At 36.0% G+C, this 19,803-nt stretch overlaps 1 pseudogene; it reads left to right on the forward strand.

The window, feature by feature from the left end:
- The first annotated feature begins 4,707 nt into the window (after positions 1 to 4,707).
- LOC141590227 (ABC transporter G family member 39-like) lies at positions 4,708 to 18,919 on the forward strand (annotated as a pseudogene).
- Positions 18,920 to 19,803: the final 884 nt, after the last annotated feature.

The raw sequence follows: 19,803 nt of genomic DNA on the forward strand, positions 1-19,803 counted from the left end.
AGGGTGATGGTGGTATAAAGGGTGGTTGGAAGATCATATTGCAATAGGTTAGGAGGCGGGGTTGCGGTGGCTCGGCGGAGAAGGAGGATAAGTTATTAAAGGAGCATATGAAGACTTGTTTCCCCTATTTGGTTGCCTTTCAAATTTATGGGAATTGAAAAATTATGGGAAGTAGCTAAATGAAAACTTGTTTGGTTGCCCAATTCATGCGAAGTAGAACTTTCTAGGGAACTTCAATTCCTACATAATGTAAGAAATTATATCTAATCACTCTAGGTAAGTGGGAGTTCCCACATGAATTAAAGTTTTCACATTCAAACAAACAACATTCATACAATTCACATGATTTTAAGTTCATATGACTTACTTTCAAAAAAAAAAAAAAAATTCATATGACTTTATCTTCTAGGGAATTCTATCTTCTCATGATAAAACAAACAACTCCTTACTTGAGTATGAAATATTTGAGTGATTAAAATTTTGTTTCATAGCACACTAGATCTCAAGACATTAAGATCATATACTTCTAAAATACTAGTTACAACTTGATGGGATAACTCTCGCAAAATCTTTGAGCAAAACATGTGGTTTGATATGAAAAAGGCATAAAGATTTTCAAAGCTGTTCGACCCTGTGTCTTCACACTTAATTTTAACTCAACTTATTTTTAATGGAGTTAGATATCCAATGAAATCTAACTTTACTACAACCTTTTGAAATCTTATACCCACTTTTCTCCTTAGTTTCAAACTCCATTATATCCTCATACAAGTTTAGATGAACCAAACACTTTTAAGAAGCAATGAATTTACAACCGCATGCATGCCTTTTTGCTGGTATCGTACTCCGTTCCATTCCATTTCTTCATCTTGAACTGAACGACTCCATAGTACTCCCTCCGTCCCGATCAATTGTTATCTATTTCATTTTTGGGATGTATCACTCATTTGTTATCTATTTCTACTTTTGCTAAATTTAATCAAGTGAACAAGTGGGGGTATGTGATATGAGCAAGTGAACATGTGAGGTAGCTCCTTTATTTATCATTATTTTTCTCTTTCTTTTCTTATTTTCTTAGTCTTTGTGCCGAAATAAAAAGATAATAAATGACCGACATGAAGTAATAAAAAAACCAGTGTCTTATTCTTCTTATCATAAATGAAGATGATCCTTAACGTTGAAATCTGAGAAATAACCCAATGATTCATCACTCCAACTGTAATGTAACAATGAATTTCTTAATCTATTGGATTACAGGTTAAGGAAAAGTGATTGGGATTTCGCAGAGAGTAGATAATTTGGGATAAAATTGAGATGAGATCGCAACAATTAGTATATTAGTAACATTAGTAAGTAGTGGAGCGGACTAGTGGTGTTAAACTCTTACTGGGCTAAGCATTGCTTTGACAATAACATCCAAATAGAGTTTGTAAAGTTTTTTTAAAGGGAAAATGCACGCGGTGCACTTCAACTTTGATGTTTTGCCTGAAATACCCAATTTTTTTATCTAGAGAACTTTAAAAGACTATAACTCGTGTTTACGAACTCAGAAAGTGACGATTTTTTTTTTCAAATTGATTATCATTTCGAGAACTACGACTTGAAAAAAAAAAATTGTCGAGTTTGGAATTCGTGAGCGAGAGATATGGTCACTCAAAGTTTGTTCATTAAAAAAAACTTTGACGTACAAAAACTCCTAGCCACGGGATCCAAATACGATAATTTTTTTTTTTTTCAAATCGTAATTCTAAAAAGATAATCGATTTGAAAAAAAAAATTATCATTTTCTGAATTCGTAGACACGAATTATAGCCTCTTAAAGATTTCCGGAACATAAAATTGGGTATTTCGGGCAAAAATCGAAACTTCAAGGGCACCACGTGCATTTTTCCTTTTTTAAAAGAAATTTTATGGAATTATTTTTTTTATTCAAAATAATTACTAATTTTTTTAAAAAATTAATTATAAACATAAATTTAGGATATCGATCAGGTGGTTAAGGGAGTGATAGACTGTGATCGATATCCCACCCTAAATTCACCAATATCAATATCCCACGCTAAATTAAAAAAAAAAAAAAAAAATCGTTAACCACATACTCCGTATATCTCATCCATTTAATTTTGAGTAGATGGATCAAAAGGATTAGGTGACACGGCCATCCCTAACTCTAACCCACCCCTAGGTAGCACCAAAACGGACATGGACACGGACACGGACACGGACACGACACGGACACGTGACACGGCATCTCATGAAATTTAGGACACGGGACACGTTATTTAAATTTAATAAAATATATATTTTAGAGTTATAAACATTCGATTTTATTTTTATAAAAGTACTTGATATTAAATTTAAATAAGTGAAAGTAAAACTTAACCTTGATTATAACTTATTTTCATTTCGCATCCAAACTCATATTCTAATCAATCTCTTTCGACAGCTCATTTCTCGTCTAAAGAACATCATTCACCCCAAATGATGTCCAAATGTCATGGACACGCGTCGGACACGGCCCAAATAAATGTACAAAGTTAGACACGGCTTTATAGGTGTCCGACACATTTTGGGGTGTGTCTGAGGAGTGTCGGTGTCGGACACTGGACGGCTGATTAAGAGAAGTGTCCGTGCTACCTAGACCCACCCTCACTAGTGTCTCACAACGAAGAACATGGAAAAGCTTAGACAAACAACCGTCGAGATGTAATATTCGTCCGACGAATCAATTAGTTGGTACTTGGTACTCTAGTGTGTCAAAGGTGGGGAGATAGTTGGGTTAGGATTTGGTTTGGTGAATGAGAGATTGATGGTTTTATCCCATAAGACTATTAGTTTTAAAAGGTAATGTTTGTAACTTTTTTTTTTTTTCAAAAAGGAAGTAGTTTTAGAAAAAGTGTATTTTAAAGGGGGTAATTTTTAATTAACTCTATATAATAATGCAAAATCTATGATCAAAGTAGGGAATACGGGACCAAGTAATTGTAAAGGGGATGAAGTATTCTTAAAAAAAAGGGTTATTTAATAAGAATACTCCAAACTATGAGCAGTCTTCTTAAAATACTCTAAACTACAATTAATCCCAGAATAAAACGTACTATTAAGCCCCTCATCTCCTAATAGAATTTGATGTTTTATAACCTGCTATAACAGGTAAAAGATGAGATGGCATGAAATATTTTGTTTTAAAAAAACTAGTAAATCCTCCTCCTACCTAAAGCCAGCCTTCACCCAACACGCACCTTCCACCTTCTTCCTTAAATCTATATTCACCATTAAAACACCACAATTATTCTTCCCCAAACTAAGGTCTCAAAACAAAATATCCATATTAAAACCCAGACCATATTTAATTAACTCCCACATAACTTCAAAAACCTGAACAAACCAACAAAAAATAGTGCCAGATTTAACAATCAATTGAGCGTCGTAATGTATAGAAATGAGAACCTGTGAAGTACCCAATTTGTTAAAGTACTCGTATAATGTCGTCGTACCAAATTACCAAAGTCAAACTTGTTTCAGTAGGTGGATTTGCTTATTAGCATAGTTTTGAATTGAATGTTAAATATCTAGAACACAAGTTATCTTTGTTTTGATATGTTTGCATTTAAGCATAGTTTTGAATTGTATGTTTAATATTCACTATCATTTGTCAACGAGTTGTATACAAAACCCAGATTATTAAGATTATAGAGGGGAAACGATAATAAGGGAGAATGTATTATTGATTGTTATCCTTCTAACTGAATACATGTATATATAATACACCTAGTACCATAAACCCTAGACGATAGCCGCCATATCTTGTAACCCTAATGGGCCTAGCCTAATATCCTAATACCCTCCCGCAATCGTAAAGGCAGTACGTAGTACGAACTTTACGATTGGAGAAATACAAAGAAAAAATATAAAAAGAAAAAAAAAATGAAATCTTCAATCTCCATCCTCTTCGATCTTCATTAATCTTCTTCGTCTTCAAAGGTAGTTGACAAATATCAATAAAACGGAAAATTATCCGTCAATTTCAAGATTTGGAGAACATTAATTTTTTCGAACTCCAAATATATCAATTTAAATACCACCTTGAAGAAGAGAATTTAAATCAAATTTCAAAAGAAAAAAGGTTTTTTTTTTTTTTTTTTTTTTTTCCAGCAAAAATAAATCTAGGAATATGACAAATTTCGATCAGAAGGAAAAACATCCATTTGAATGTTAAACGGCAAGAAAGCATCATCATTGATAACTTCAATGGATAACTTCAATGGGATTTTATCAAATTGCCATCACCATCAGTGGACGATTTTTTTTTTTTTCAAAACAGAAATTATTATTTGTGGTTGAAAATCCTACCGGTGGGTGTAAATTTCCGGCCACCCACCGGTAAGAATGTGGAGGCGGTTTATAGAGACCTCAAGAACGAGGCTCTGATACCATGTTAAGATTATAGAGGGGAAACGATAATAAGGGAGAATGTATTATTGATTGTTATCCTTCTAACTAAATACATGGAATACACCTAGTACCATAAACCCTAGACGATAGCCGCCATATCTTGTAACCCTAATAGGCCTAGCCTAATATTCTAATACAAATCTATGAATATATGGAGAAACTGTAAAAAAAACTTGGGGATTTAGAGGTAGAAACACAAGGAAAATCAATGGTGTAGAGTACTGAAAATCCATTGGAAGTGAGAGGACGCCCATGGCAGTGAGCACGAGCAGTTTGAAGATGGTGATACTAATGGTGATTGAGGCTAGCGATAATGTTGGTTGCACTGGTTACATGTTAATGGTGGAAGAGGTAATAGGTGAAATATTATTAAAAAAAAGGCAATAATGACCTGATTAACAGGTAACTAACTGGTTACCCTAGTCTAATATAAAACGAAATGGTTAATAGTTTGTTTTATTCTGGAATAAAATGAAGAAGGGAGTATTTTGAGAAGCTCACCCATAGTTTGGAGTATTCTTGCTAAATAATCCAAAAAAAACACAACACATTTTTGGCCCGTATTTTGACATTAAACAGATTCATTTCCTTACAACCCGGCCCATATTAAAACGAAGGTATATGGGCCGACCTGAGCAAGAATGAAATTATTGTCAAAAAAAAAAAAAAAAGAAATAAGAAAGAAAGGTTAGAGTCGTCGAGAAGACAGAATTGAAATTGAAATTAGCAAGAATGATGGCAGGCAATTGTTGGAAAGTTAGGATTAGCACCACCAAAGAAGAAGACTGTCAAGATACTTGAAGATGTGAGTGGAATTGTCACTCCTTCCAGGTGAACAATTTTTGCATTCGACTTCTTCCTAACTCTGCTATTTCAACTAAATTATATTGGGGATTGTGCATTGATGTGTTACTTTTCAGGATGACGTTACTTTTGGGGCCTCCAGGAGCAGGAAAAACTACCTTGTTATTGGCACTCGCAGGGAGGCTGGATAAATATTTGAAGGTTTCTCTTCTGAAATTCAATTCACCTAATCAATCTGCTTACTTTGAAAAGTTACAAAACTTAGTATAATCAATCTTCGAGGTTTCTACTTCAATAATTCTGATGATTTGCTACACTGCTATTAAACAGATTGACGGAAACATAACTTACTGCGGCCATGAGCTAACTGAATTTGTTCCCCAGAGGACCTGTGCATATATTAGTCAGAACGATCTTCATAATGGAGAAATGACTGTAAGAGAGACATTAGATTTTTCAGGCCGATGTTTAGGGGTTGGGAATCGCTATGAGTTGCCGGAGCTGTCCCAGCGTGAAAAGCAAGCAGGAATAAAGCCAGACCCTGATATTGATGCCTTCATGAAGGCCATATCTATGCCAGGACAAGAAACTAGTTTGGTTACTGATTACATCCTCAAGGTTACTGATTAATATATTTTATGGCAAATGGTTAATCCCTTGGCAACTTAACTAGCATTCACCTCCTTAAAATGAATCTTTTAATATTTTGACAGTTACTGGGATTGGATATATGTCCCGATATCGTCGTTGGTGATGAAATGAGAAGGGGTATCTCGGAGGGCAAAAGAAGCGTGTAACTACTTGGTATTTTTCACGATTTGACTTTCCTTTTGCCACCATATACACAGATCAAGCATATGTCTACTAAAGTAGCTGCTAAACTCATTGAAAAGTGGGACTTGTCACCTGGCTGGGTTGGAAATTGTTACCTTCTAAACTGTCGTTTATGTTCTCTTTACCAAAAAAAAACATATATACAAATCTGAAAAGATTTGACAGTATTTTATTTGATGACTGACACACTATGCAGGTGAAATCTTTGGTTGGACTGCTAAAGTCTTTGTTAATGGATGAAATTTCTACAGGGTTGGATAGTTCAACTACTTTTCTAATATGCAAGTACATGAGGCAAATGGTTCATATAATGGATGTAACAATGATCATCTCTCTCCTACAACCAGCTCCTGAGACATTTGAACTTTTCGATGACGTCATTCTTCTATCAGAAGGCCAAATTGTTTATCAAGGCCCACAGGTGGACGTCCTTGAATTCTTTGAGTACACGGGTTTTATGTGTCCTGATAGAAAAGGAGTAGCTGACTTTCTTCAAGAAGTGACTTCTAAGAAAGATCAGGAACAATATTGGTCTAGCAAGGACCAACCTTATACATACGTATCAGTCCCTCAATTTACTCAGGCTTTCAAATCTTTTCAAACGGGAGAAAGGCTCGCTTCAAAACTCAATGTTCCTTTCAATAAATCCCAAGTTCACCCATCTGCTTTAGTGAAACAAAAGTACGGTATATCCAGTTGGGAGTTACTTAAGGCCTGTTTCTCAAGGGAATGGTTGCTAATGAAGCGCAACTCTTTTTTATATGTCTTTAAGACTACCCAAATAACCATCATGTCACTAATCACGATGACTGTATTCCTTAGGACGACAATGCATTATAAAACAGTTGCAGATGGTGGAAAATTTTTTGGAGCTCTGTTTTTTAGTCTTATAAATGTGATGTTTAATGGGATGGCAGAACTTTCTATGACCGTCCTTCGTCTCCCGGTTTTCTATAAACAGAGGGATTTCCTATTTTATCCTGCTTGGGCTTATGCAATTCCAGTTTGGGTCCTCCGAATACCATTGTCATTCATGGAATCAGCAATATGGACTATTCTTACGTATTACACTATTGGCTATGCCCCGGTTGCAAGTAGGTGAGACCTCGAATTTACTCGTGACATTATTCACATTAAGTGCACATGCATAATATGACAATATATTCACGTCTTAGAAATGGTGTTTATCTTTACTATCTGGTGATATGTCATTTCACTAGGTTTTTCTGTCAATGGTTAGCATTCTTCGTATCCATCGGATGGCATTATCTCTCTTTCGGTTCCTTGGTGCGGCGGGAAGGACCATGGTTGTTGCCAACAATGTTGGTATCTTTGCATTGCTATTAGTTTTTGTTCTGGGTGGTTTCATCATTGCTAAGGGTATGCTTCTTATGTCTTCCCTTCCTTCAATATTGCACCAAAGATATGCGAGCTAAGCTAGATGTTCAAGTCATTTAGTGTTGGTACTCACGATGTGGGTTCGAAACTCCTCAATATCAAAATTGCCCTTTGGGCTGCCCGTACACCGAGGGAAATATTGCATCAAGTCTTGAAATGTTTCATATGTGATCATCGTGCATTTAAATACCATACATCTTACCTTTTCCATACATTGGATTTGTGTAGGTGACATTGGACCCTGGATGATATGGGGCTACTATCTTTCACCAATGATGTATGGACAAAATGCTATAGTGATAAATGAGTTTCTTGACGAACGTTGAGTACCGTAAGTCAATGTCGCCTTTTCCTTTCTCCTTTCTGTTCTTTGGATTTGTTTGGTGCGGGCTTGCTATTGTATATATTCTCTGTGTAACAAAAATAATATCAAAGCCTAAAGTCCCACAATAAGTTGGGATCAGTTGACATGAATCATCTTTTGAAACCGTCAACGACCTACATATAAAAACATAAAACGAAGTAAATAGGCGATCTAAAAAATAAAGGTACGAAAATCATAAAATGTGAAAAACTTCTTGTCTTAAAGAGATTTATAGATAACAGGAAAGAAATAATAAATAAATAAATGGTTGCAGAGAATAGAGAAAATCAAATTAACTCAAAAGAAAAAGTCATTCAAATATTGAAAATAACATTCCTAGTTTAAATTAACTATATTTCTACATACCGATGACCTAATACTGAGACAAGAGAATTCATGAATCTACGGTTGGTAAAGTTCTCCTTGCATCAAGAGGCTTCTTTAGACAACAGTATTGGTTTTGGATCTGCATTGGAGCTCTGTTGGGGTTTTCTCTTATCTTCAACTCTTTGTACATTTTATCATTGACATACCTTAATCGTAAGGACCTGTCTTCTATTTGTCGTTTGGCTTCAAACTTGAAGTGTACAACAGAGCTAACAATCTGTTGTCCTTTTCTTTATTCGTTTTCAGCTTTTCATGATTCAAAATCATCGATCTTTGGATGATGATGGAACAAAAAAGCTGCAGTCGTTTCTTTTGAGGAAGGAGTTAATGGCGTCGCAATGGTTACAATAAGTCATTCAGGGAACAAAAGTTCAACTGTGGCATCTGGTAGAGGAATGGTTTTGCCCTTCCAGCCTCTTTCACTTGCTTTCAACAACATCAACTACTATGTTGATATGCCTCTTTGTAAGTCCCGCATCTTGTACGTTTTTCTTTTCAATAATACGACGACTAATTTTAGAATCCCTTCATCCCATTTAAAATGGCCCTATTAGACCAAGAATTGAAGAACCAGAAATAATCATTGACTTTTAATTAAGAATCTTTGTAGAAATGAAGGTTTTAATTTCTAAGGGTACTATATAAACTCTAAGATTTAGGATCATGTGAGAACCTCTAACTCGGTGAAAACGGTGAGAACCTCTTTTCAACTTTAGATTGCTAACAAATCAAGGGTCCAATTGACACTAAACCTAACATCAAAATAATGTGCAATATAATGTATCTCCTCCCCAACGTTGAAATGTCGCCAACACTATCGGAGGTCCAGCAGTCACTATCTTTGGAGCATCTAATTGACGGCCTCCCTTTTTCGCTTCACCCGTCATTGGCACAACATCGTCGGCCTTCCTTCTCGCGCATCGCCGCTGACAAACTCTCGGTTCCGCTCAACGTGGCTGTCTTTCAGCATCATTGTGACTTGTGAGCCACCAGCCCGTCAACATGCGATCTCTTACCCCGCCCGACGACATGTTGCCATACCCAATTTCAACAACATCCCTCTCTTTACTCATGCTTGTTTTTTTCTTCTTAAATTCGAAACTAAATCTCAGTTCTATACAAAAGTGAAAATAATATTATAAAAATTGTGTTGTCAATAATTTTTCCATTTCCAGTGGAGCCATAGACTCATTACTCTTTAGTTTTGAATTATGAGGGAGTAAACAAAATGGCCATCTAAAGTGGCTTCACTTCTTTCTATTGTGAAGTATCAGTCCTTCGATGTAGCTCTCGACACAATATTCATTTTGGGTCATTTAGGAATAGCATCTTTGTGTTCTTAACACAAGGGTAGAGCTGCGTATATCCGAACTCCCTTTAATTGCGGGAACCATTGAGACATTGGGGTAATATGTTATCTCGATGAACTCATGGAAAGATTTCTAAATTTAATGTAATCGTTGGCGTGGTCTCAAGATAAGAATTTGTGGTGGTGGTGGTTTGATTCCCAACAATTTTGGGGTTGGAATATATGTTAGTGTACTTTATGGCTAATTTCATCATATAATGTATTGTATCTTATATTTTCTTTAATGAATCCAGTAAAATATTTAGTGTACCTACTTCACTATTTAATACACCTGATCAGGGGCGAGGCAACGGTATGGCTTGGTGTAGCAGCTGCTACACCAAAACTTAAAAATTCCCTTACATAATTTACAACTTGCTACACCATAATTAATGCTTTCATACTTTGATTTCCTTAATATTGACTGCTATTTTCCATACATACAAAGTCACACAGATAAACATGCAATTTAAGTTCCTTATTTAATACGGAGTAAATGACTCTCTTCCTGCGTTTAACTCTCATTTACCAAAAAAAACTCTCTCAATTCCTAATTAATGGCAATCTATAACATTCATCTTCTTAATTGTTTGCCTAAACATTTTTTTCTTTCCAAAATTCTCAAATTTTAATTGTAATTTGTAATGTCAAGTACTCCATCTTTACTACTACCGGATTGTCTCCTCAAACATGTATTTTTATTTTACATTTTGATATTGTTTAGTATTTAATTTTTTGTGAATAGTGATTTGCAAAATCTGTGAAATCAATGGAATTGCTCTTGTAGTTATGTAGTATGTATATCTATGTTAAATATCACACTCTTATAGTCTTCTTTGATTTTCTAATTTATACTTTGATGCAACTTTTATGAATTTGGGTAATCGTTCATGTGAATGATCAAAGAGAATATTTTGGCACCGCAGTGGTGATATTCTAGTGCTTAGGAATTGAATTTTTAATATTGGCAGAATATTCAATCTGAATTTCAAGAATATATTAAATATTCCGTGTCATACTAAAAGTATTTAAAGTAACGATAGAGTTGTGTTTGGATCTGGTTTATAATTATGTTAGTATAAAACCGTCTTACACAAAACTAACTATGAATGGTTGAATGATAGTTTTAGTTACTTTTGCAGAAAGTGATTTATTTTTGAAAGTTACGGTAGTTGAAATTGTGGGTAAGTTTTTGAATATGAGACGACGTCGAATAGTGTAGATTAAAATAGTAATCTACGTTTTGTGTACTTTAAATATTTTAAACATTTTTTTTATCGGTGTACTATTTCGCTACACCAAAAATAAAATCCTGGCCTCGCCCCTGCACCTGATAAATCTTAGAATGTATTTAATACTCCGTTTATTTTTTTTGGGATTTTCTCACTTATACATATACTCCCTCCAAGTTTCTTTTATATCTTCCTCTTTCTTTTGGGCACAAGAAATAAGGAAAACAATAAAGAGTGAATAAAGTAGTGTAAGTTGTCAACTTTATGGGGGAGAGAAAACAATAAAGAATGAATATAAACTTAGTAAGTAAGAAAGAGGGAAGATAAGCAAACTAAGCCTAAAAATGAAAGAGGGAAAAAAAACGTTGATTATCCATAACCGTTGGTTACTTAGTTCCAAAACTGTCAAATTTTTTCCAAGTTGATCGTCGTATAAGATCTTCGATTTGAAAAATAATCACCGCTTTTTGAACCGTATGGTTGGTTAATGTTTTTTTTTTTTTTTTTTTTTTTGTTTTTACCGAAATCACTTTCAACGACGATAACTCTCACTACGAGCTTGGAGATCGATAATTTTTTTCTTCTAAATTTACCGTCTTTACGAGATTGGTTTGAAAAAAAGAATCAGTTTTTGTTACTCACAGTCAAGACGTATGGACAATCAAAGTTTATTTGCACAAAAAGAGGGGTACAAAATCTACAAATGAGAAATTTAAAAATTGTTTGGGTACAAGTGAGAAACTTGCTTTTTTTCTTTTTAACTAAACCTCGGAATGTATTTGGTTCATCTTGTAAACTTTATTGTGTACCTAATTAAATCATCTTATATATGGACTATCTAGTTTTTGTGTACGAATTTATTCGGAAATTAACACATTTATGTAACTAACTAATGTTTTTGTGTGTATCTAAAGGGTTCTCATGGACGTAGGGGTTCTCACTAGATCCTAACCCTAAACTCTAATGTACTACATATTATTTTACTGAAAATAAGCCAATTATTTTGGAAATATGGGAATATGGCCAACACAAATGAAACCGGGACTCCGGGAGAGCATCAAAAGCCAGCAACTGAGTAAAATGGTGAACAACAACAACAACAACAACATCAGAGCCTTAATCCCAAAATGATTTGGGGTCGGCTGACATGAATCATCCTTTCGAACCGTCCATGGGTGAACGCACGCCTCAAAATGCGAATAAAAAGGGAAGATGAAAAACAAAAAGGAAGAACGAAAATGTAATGGAAAGTCAAGGTAAACTTAGGGGTTTTAAAATCGAATTCCGTCTTTCTTTTATAAAAACATAAAATTTAAATCGAGAGAAAAGATTAAAACGATTTTTAAAAACCGAAATAGAGTTAAGGATCCGGAATGAACCAGGTAAAAATCTATAAGAAAGTGGTTGGTAAAAAATGTGATAAAGGAGAGAAGAATAAATAATTTAATTTCTTTAAATTAAATAAAAAAACACTAAATCTGTCAAAAAACATCAACTACTAGAAATCCACATGTATCCTTTCCCTCCATTGTGCCCTCTCCGTCACCATATTCTCCTCAAGCCCCAGAACTCTCATATCGTGCTCTATCACTCTCAACCATGTCTGTCTCGGTCTTCCTCTGCCTCTAGGGACCTTTTCTGTTCTCCAAGTCTCCAGCCTCCTAACGGGTGCGTCCATAGGTCTCCTTCTCACATGGCCAAACCATCTTAGTCGGTTTTCCATCATCTTGTCCTCTATTGGCGCCACTTTTACCTTTTCCCTAATCACCTCATTCCTTAACCGATCTTTCCTTGTATGTCCGCATATCCACCTCAACATGCGCATCTCCGCCACACTCATCTTTTGAATGTGACAATGTTTCACGGCCCAACACTTGGAGCCGTAAAGTAGGGCAGACCTAATTGCCGTGCGATAAAATTTTCCCTTTAATCTTTGGGGCATATTTTCATCGCATAGAAACCCTTAAGCACTCTTCCATTTCAACTATCCCGCTTTAATTCTGTGAGCCACATCTCCGTCTAACTCCCCATTTTTTTGAATAATAGATCCTAGATATCTGAAGAAATCCGAATCCTCAACAACATTCCCATCGAAAATAATACACTCCGCCTCTGTCGATCTCAACCCCGCCACCACCTTAGTGAACTTTACTCCTTCTCAGCCCGAACCCACGAGTCTCTAAAGTCTGCCTCCACAATTCCAACTTTCTCTCCACCCCCTCTTTTGTCTCATCAATCAACACAATATCATCAGCAAACATCATACACCAAGGGATGTCGTCCTGAATATCCCTTGTCAACTCATCCATAACTATAGCAAAGAGAAAAGGACTAAGTGCGGAACCTTGATGCACCCCGATGGTAATAGGAAATTCTTCCGTTCTCCCAACATTAGTGCGGACACTTGCACTAGCCCCCTCATACATGTCCTTTATGAGGTCAATATATTTTCGCGACAGACCCTTTCTCGCCAAAGCCCACTAAAGTACTTCTCTTGGTACCCTATCATATGCCTTTTCCAAGTCAATAAAAACCATATGTAATTCCTTCTTCTTGTCCCGATGGTATTCCATCAACTGTCTCATGATAAAAATCGCATCCATAGTCGATCTCCCGGGCATAAATCCAAATTGGTTTTCCGAGATGTCTACACATCTCCTAAGCCTTTGCTCGATTACCCGCTCCCATAACTTCATCGTATGACTCATAAGTTTAATTCCCCGATAATTGGAACACTCTTGAACATCACCTTTGTTCTTGTACAAAGGGACAAGAGTGCTTCTCCTCCAAGCCGATGGCATCTTGTTGCTCCTCCAAATCTTGTTGAAGAGCATGGTTACCCATTCGATCTCTTTCTCCCCGAAGCACCTCCAAACTTCTATGGGTATACCATCCGGTCCCTCTGCTTTCTTTGACCCCATCTTCCTTAACGCCTTTCTAACTTCACTCTTTTGTATTCTACGCACAAATTCCCGATTAACCATGCTTGTTGTTACCTCTACATCCCCAAAACCTTGGTCCTGATGTCCATTGAATAAATTATCAAAGTAAGAACTCCATCTAGCCTTTATTTCGTTATCCTGAACCAGATGCTTGTCGTCCATATCTTTCACACACCTAACTCTCCCAATATCTCTCGTCTTTCGGTCTCTTATGCGAGCCAGTTTATAGATATCCTTCTCTGCTTCTCTCGTGTCTAACCTGGCATACACTTCTTGGTTAACTTTTGCCCTCGCATCCCGTACGGCCTTTTTAGCGGCTCGTCTAGCCTCCTTTCAAAGTTCTCATCACTCATGCATTTCCCCAGAACCTTATAGCATTCACGTTTAGTCTTTATCGCTTGTCTCACCACATCGTTCCACCAAGATGTGTCCTTACTTGATGGTCTATTCCCTTTAGATTCCCCTAACACCTCCCTCGCCAAATCCTTTACAACATGCTCCAATTTATCCCACGTTGCATCGATATCTTTCTCCTCGCAATCCGACCAAATATCGCTACTTCCAACCTTATCCAAAAACGCTTGTTGGTTTCCCCCTTGTAGCTTCCACCACTTGATCCGTGCCTCACCGATTATCTTTCTCTTCCTCAAGTCTCTCTTACCCCGAAAATCAAGAACCACTAGTCTATGTTGTGTTGCGGCACTTTCCCCGGGTATGACCTTGCAATCGGTGTACTCTTTCCTCCACACATTCCTTACCAAAAGGAAGTCAATTTGACTAGCATTACCTCCACTTCTATAAGTCACCAAATGAGAATGTCCTTTCTCGAACCAAAGTCATATGCCAAAGCAAAATCTAATATGTCACTTCCGGCTTCATTTCTCTCCCCGAACCCAAAACCCCCATGAATGTTCTCAAAGCCAACTCGACTAGTACCCACATGCCTATTGAGGTCACCACCAATGATCAATTTCTCTCCAATAGGGACTCGTTCTACAACCTCTTCCAAATCTTCCCAGAAGGCTCGTCGAAAAGAAGCATCCAAACCTACTTGAGGTGCGTAAGCACTTATAACCGTCACCACCTCATCCCCAACTACAAGCTTAATGCTCATAATCCTATCACTCTTTCTCGATACTTCTACCACATCATCAATGTAATCTTTATCAATGACAATACCCACTCCATTACGACTTTTGTCTTTACCCGTGTACCAAAGCTTATAACCCCAAGGCGCTATCACCCTTGCTTTATCTCCGACCCACTTTGTCTCTTGTAGAATGGTGAAAATACTGTTTTTTTTTTCAGGAAATGAAAAGCCAAGGTTATGAAGATGATCGTCTTCAACTGCTTCAAGGTGTTAGTGGTGCTTTTAGGCCTGGAATATTGACAGCACTTGTGGGTGTAAGTGGAGCTGGGAAAACCACTTTGATGGATGTATTGGCCGGAAGAAAAACAGGTGGCTACATTGATGGTAGTATCAGCATTTCTGGTTATCCAAAGAACCAGGCAACGTTTGCTCGGATTAGTGGTTATTGTGAACAAAATGATATTCATTCACCACATGTCACTGTTTATGAATCTCTTGTGTACTCTGCATGGCTTCGTCTTTCTCCAGATGTCGATGCAAATACACGAAAGGTTAATTTGCTACACGCTTTATTTGGCAGTCACATGCTTAATTTTCTGGCACTTGATAATTTTTCCAAATGACAGATGTTTATTGAACAAGTGATGGAGCTCATTGAGCTTAATCCAATAAGGGATGCTCTGGTTGGGCTTCCTGGTGTGAATGGTCTTTCAACAGAACAGAGAAAAAGATTGACAATTGCTGTAGAATTGGTTGCCAATCCTTCGATAATATTTATGGACGAACCAACATCTGGGCTCGATGCTAGAGCTGCTGCCATTGTTATGCGTACGGTGAGAAACACAGTGGACACTGGAAGAACTGTGGTCTGCACAATTCACCAGCCAAGTATACATATTTTTGAGGCTTTTGATGAGGTACATGTTTAAAATATATTATTTGCTTCTGTCTTTAATTCCTCCCTCCATTCATGAATAAACTTCGTTATTTCCATTATTGATGGATAATGGGATTGTGTCTTTTGTTTCCTTACATAAGTGCTTTTTTCTGCAGCTCCTATTGATGAAGAGAGGTGGGCAAGTTATTTATGCTGGACCCCTAGGTCATCACTCCCAAAAGCTTGTTGAATACTTTCAAGTAAGTAGTTCATTCAAGTGCAATGATTGATGTTTCTCGGTAAATGGCAATGGCTTGAACCTTGTGGTCACTTACAGGCCATTTCAGGAGTGCCTAGGATCAAGGATGGTTATAATCCTGCCACTTGGATGCTTGATGTTACTACCACACAAGTTGAGTCTCAACTAGATGTAGATTTTGCAGATTTTTATGCCAGATCATCACTCTACCAGTACGTAAAGCTTTAGTAACAAAATACCGATTTACTGACTTTACTTGATCATGCTCTGAGAATACTAAGATACTCTTGTGCTACTCATTACAGGAGGAATCAAGAACTCATTAGAGAACTTAGCACTCCAGCCAATGGTTCTATTGATCTTTACTTCCCAACTGAATACTCTCAGCCCTTCCTAGTTCAGTTTAAGGCTTGTTTCTGGAAGCAGTATTGGTCTTATTGGCGGAATCCTCAATACAATGTTACTAGATTTCTTATGACCATAGCCACTGGCATTCTCTTTGGCGTTATATTTTGGAAAAAAGGTGGTAAAATGTAAGTGCTCATTATCCCTTCCTACATAATAATTCAAAATTAAGGGTTACATATTCCTATGTGGTTTATGTGTTGGAGAGCCTGAATATATGTTGTTTGTGCAAGTTTAAGGTAGAAGTAAATTCTTTTTGCTCATGTATTGTCTGTTATCCAAAGTACTTGATACTCTCAGCTAGTAGTACCTGATATTAGGTACCGTACATAATTCAATTTCACATGCAACAGTAACAAAATGAAGTATTCTTAAACGTTGATACAAAGTTCGACAGGATATCTTTGATGCCTCAATTTTGTGGCTACTCTAAGTTATTAGGTGCGCTGCGGCCTGATTTGTCAAGTTCATGTGATTGAAACCATTATACGGCCTGATTTGTGAAGTTTATGTGATTGGAACCATTTTATCTGCCTCTTAGGCTGAACTACATCTCAGAATGCTTACGTCAATTAACATAGTTTCACGATTTCATCATAGAGTTGTTCCTTTTCTTTGGCAGTATGTTAGTGCTTCACATTGCCTAAGAAATGGCAGTTTACACATTTTTGTATTTATTGGTTTGTGTTCCATGAATTGAAAAAACTTGGTTGATTATTTGCACATGTAAATTTCATTTAGGAATTCCTACATACTATACCTACAGGAGCGTGCGTAGGTTAGAAACTTTCTCAATTTTGGAGAATTGGAATTCCAACGCAATTGAATCATGTGTTTTTGGGTCAACCAAACAACCTACCATATTTGCTGTTCTCCATGAATTTGATTCAGGCAATCAAAATAGATTATGCTGTTCTAATTAATTTTGTCAACAGGTCCAAAGAACAAGATCTCATGAATCTTTTAGGAGCCATGTATTCTGCTGTTCTGTTCCTAGGAGCCACTAACGCTGGAGCTGTCCAACCGGTAGTTTCCATTGAGAGGACTGTTTTTTACCGTGAAAAAGCAGCAGGAATGTATTCAGCTTTGCCTTATGCATTAGCCCAGGTAGAGGAATTATCACTCAACCGAACGAAAAGAACAAAAAATAAAATATAAAAACTGAATCTTCTAGTTAACTAACAAAATTTGTTCCCTCTTAATATCCTTTTAAATTTTTCTGCAGGTGGCTGTTGAAGCAATCTACAATGTCATTCAAACACTTGTCTATGTCCTGCTTCTTTACTCTATGATAGGATTTGAGTGGAAAATTGGCAAATTCCTTTACTTCTACTACTTTATATCGACATGTTTCATATACTTCACATTGTATGGAATGATGCTTGTTTCTCTGACTCCGGGTCATCAATTTGGGGCCATTTTGATGAGTTTCTTCCTTAGCTTGTGGAATCTATTTGCTGGTTTCCTAATTCCCAGACCGGTATGTCACTTACCTTCCATGGATTTACTTGATATGGTTTTGATGCTTTCATTCAGTTAGTTCAAATTTACACAAATTTTATCAAATTTTATCTAGCTGAAAATGTTGCAACGATGTTTATAGATTTTTTCCTTTGCTATGTGTACTAATAACTTTCTTTTATTCTTTGGTTCTAGATTATGATGAAAAAAACAAATTCGCTCACTAAATTGGCTGCTCTTTTTTTTTTTATTGATAGGATAGAACTATTCACAATGACACTTTGTCACTTATTTAAATCGAAAAGCCATGAGAATTTCTCATAAGATAGATGAGTCCCACACTTAAAATTGCACTCAGGTTGGATTCTTCTAGCAAATTCCGAGTAAAATAGGTTACCTAAAACGGACTAGTTGTTCTAGATGCTAGAAGAGCATCTTGGTTAGAGTTTTGTCAGTCCATATTGTATCAAGTTCTTTTTTTTTTTACAATAAACTCAAACATATGTTTGTTCATGCTTTCGACTGAATTTGTGTCATTTAGCTAGTACATTGATCACGGTTTAGTTCTTAAACTGTTGTAAGCATTCAATACCGTTGGTTTTGCAGCAAATACCAATATGGTGGCGGTGGTACTATTGGGGTTCCCCAGTTGCATGGACATTATATGGGCTAGTGACTTCACAAGTTGGTGATAAGAACACAGAAATAGAGATACCTGGAGCTACCAATCAGTCTGTGAAGGAATTCTTGAAAGATTACTTGGGTTATGACCATGACTTCCTCCCTGTTGTTGCTGTAGCTCATTTGGGATGGGTTCTCCTCTTCTTAATTGCCTTTGCCTATGGCATTAAGTTCCTCAACTTCCAAAAGAGATGATTTCCTTTTTTTTTTAACAGAAAAAAATTCTTTAAGTAGACGGATCATTTTTAGGAAGAAGGTAAATGTGTCGTATGATCGAGAATCGAACTCTACATCAGTTGGGTTGAAGGCGGAAAATGTTCCGAAGTGGAATTTGTAGAATATGATCAAATATATACCAAAATAGTAAATTGTGTAATTAGTGAAATTGGAGAAGAAAGAAGTTTTAGTCTATTTCTATTGTTTGATTTAATTATACAAGTCTAACAGCCAGAGACATAACGAACGTATATATTTGTAGGAAAATGAGATGACGTCACCGGGTAGTACTCAAAATGGGCGCCACCGGGGATATTATAGTAAATTACGTTGATATTTTCATTTCCCTCCTTTAAAATTTGATTTTCGAAAAAAATAGTAGAAAAGGGTAGTTTTGTAACTTAAAGCCTAATTAATTATAGTCAAAAGTAAAAAATAAAATAAAAAAAATATCAGTATTCGGTAGGATACTCCTTTTATTTTGCCACTTTTAAAGGAGGAATGACGTTACAAGATTGTTCTCTACTAGGTAGCATTCCGCGCTTTGTGCGGCCAGCTTTTATATGCAATATAAAAATTCAATCTTTTCTTTACAAAATATTGTAAAGACATCACAGAAATAATGTAGGTTGCGCTGACAAATGATATTTTCCTAATAAGATTTGTTTTTATCTTATTTTTCTTTGAAGTTAATATATACCCTTAAGGGAGAATAACACACAATATCTCTCGTAGAAAAAATATGGAGTATATTTTAAGACCACCATGAATACTAAACTAAAAATATAATAATTTTTATTTTATTTGATAAATAACAATACAATCAAGTTGTATATATATTTTTTATTTTTTTTACAAATACCATTTATGCGATATAATTTCATGAATTAAATTAAATACATAGTATTATTACTTTTTTCAAATTCAATTTTATTTTATATTTTACTTAAAATGTATAGAATTTGTTTGTATATTACTTAATTTATAAAAATGATCTATTTTCTATAAACCTTATATTCATCTCATTAGACTTCGAACGTAAAAATATTT

The sequence above is a fragment of the Silene latifolia genome, chromosome 7 (genome assembly GCF_048544455.1).
Source record: "Silene latifolia isolate original U9 population chromosome 7, ASM4854445v1, whole genome shotgun sequence".
NCBI classification, from domain to species: Eukaryota; Viridiplantae; Streptophyta; class Magnoliopsida; order Caryophyllales; family Caryophyllaceae; genus Silene; species Silene latifolia.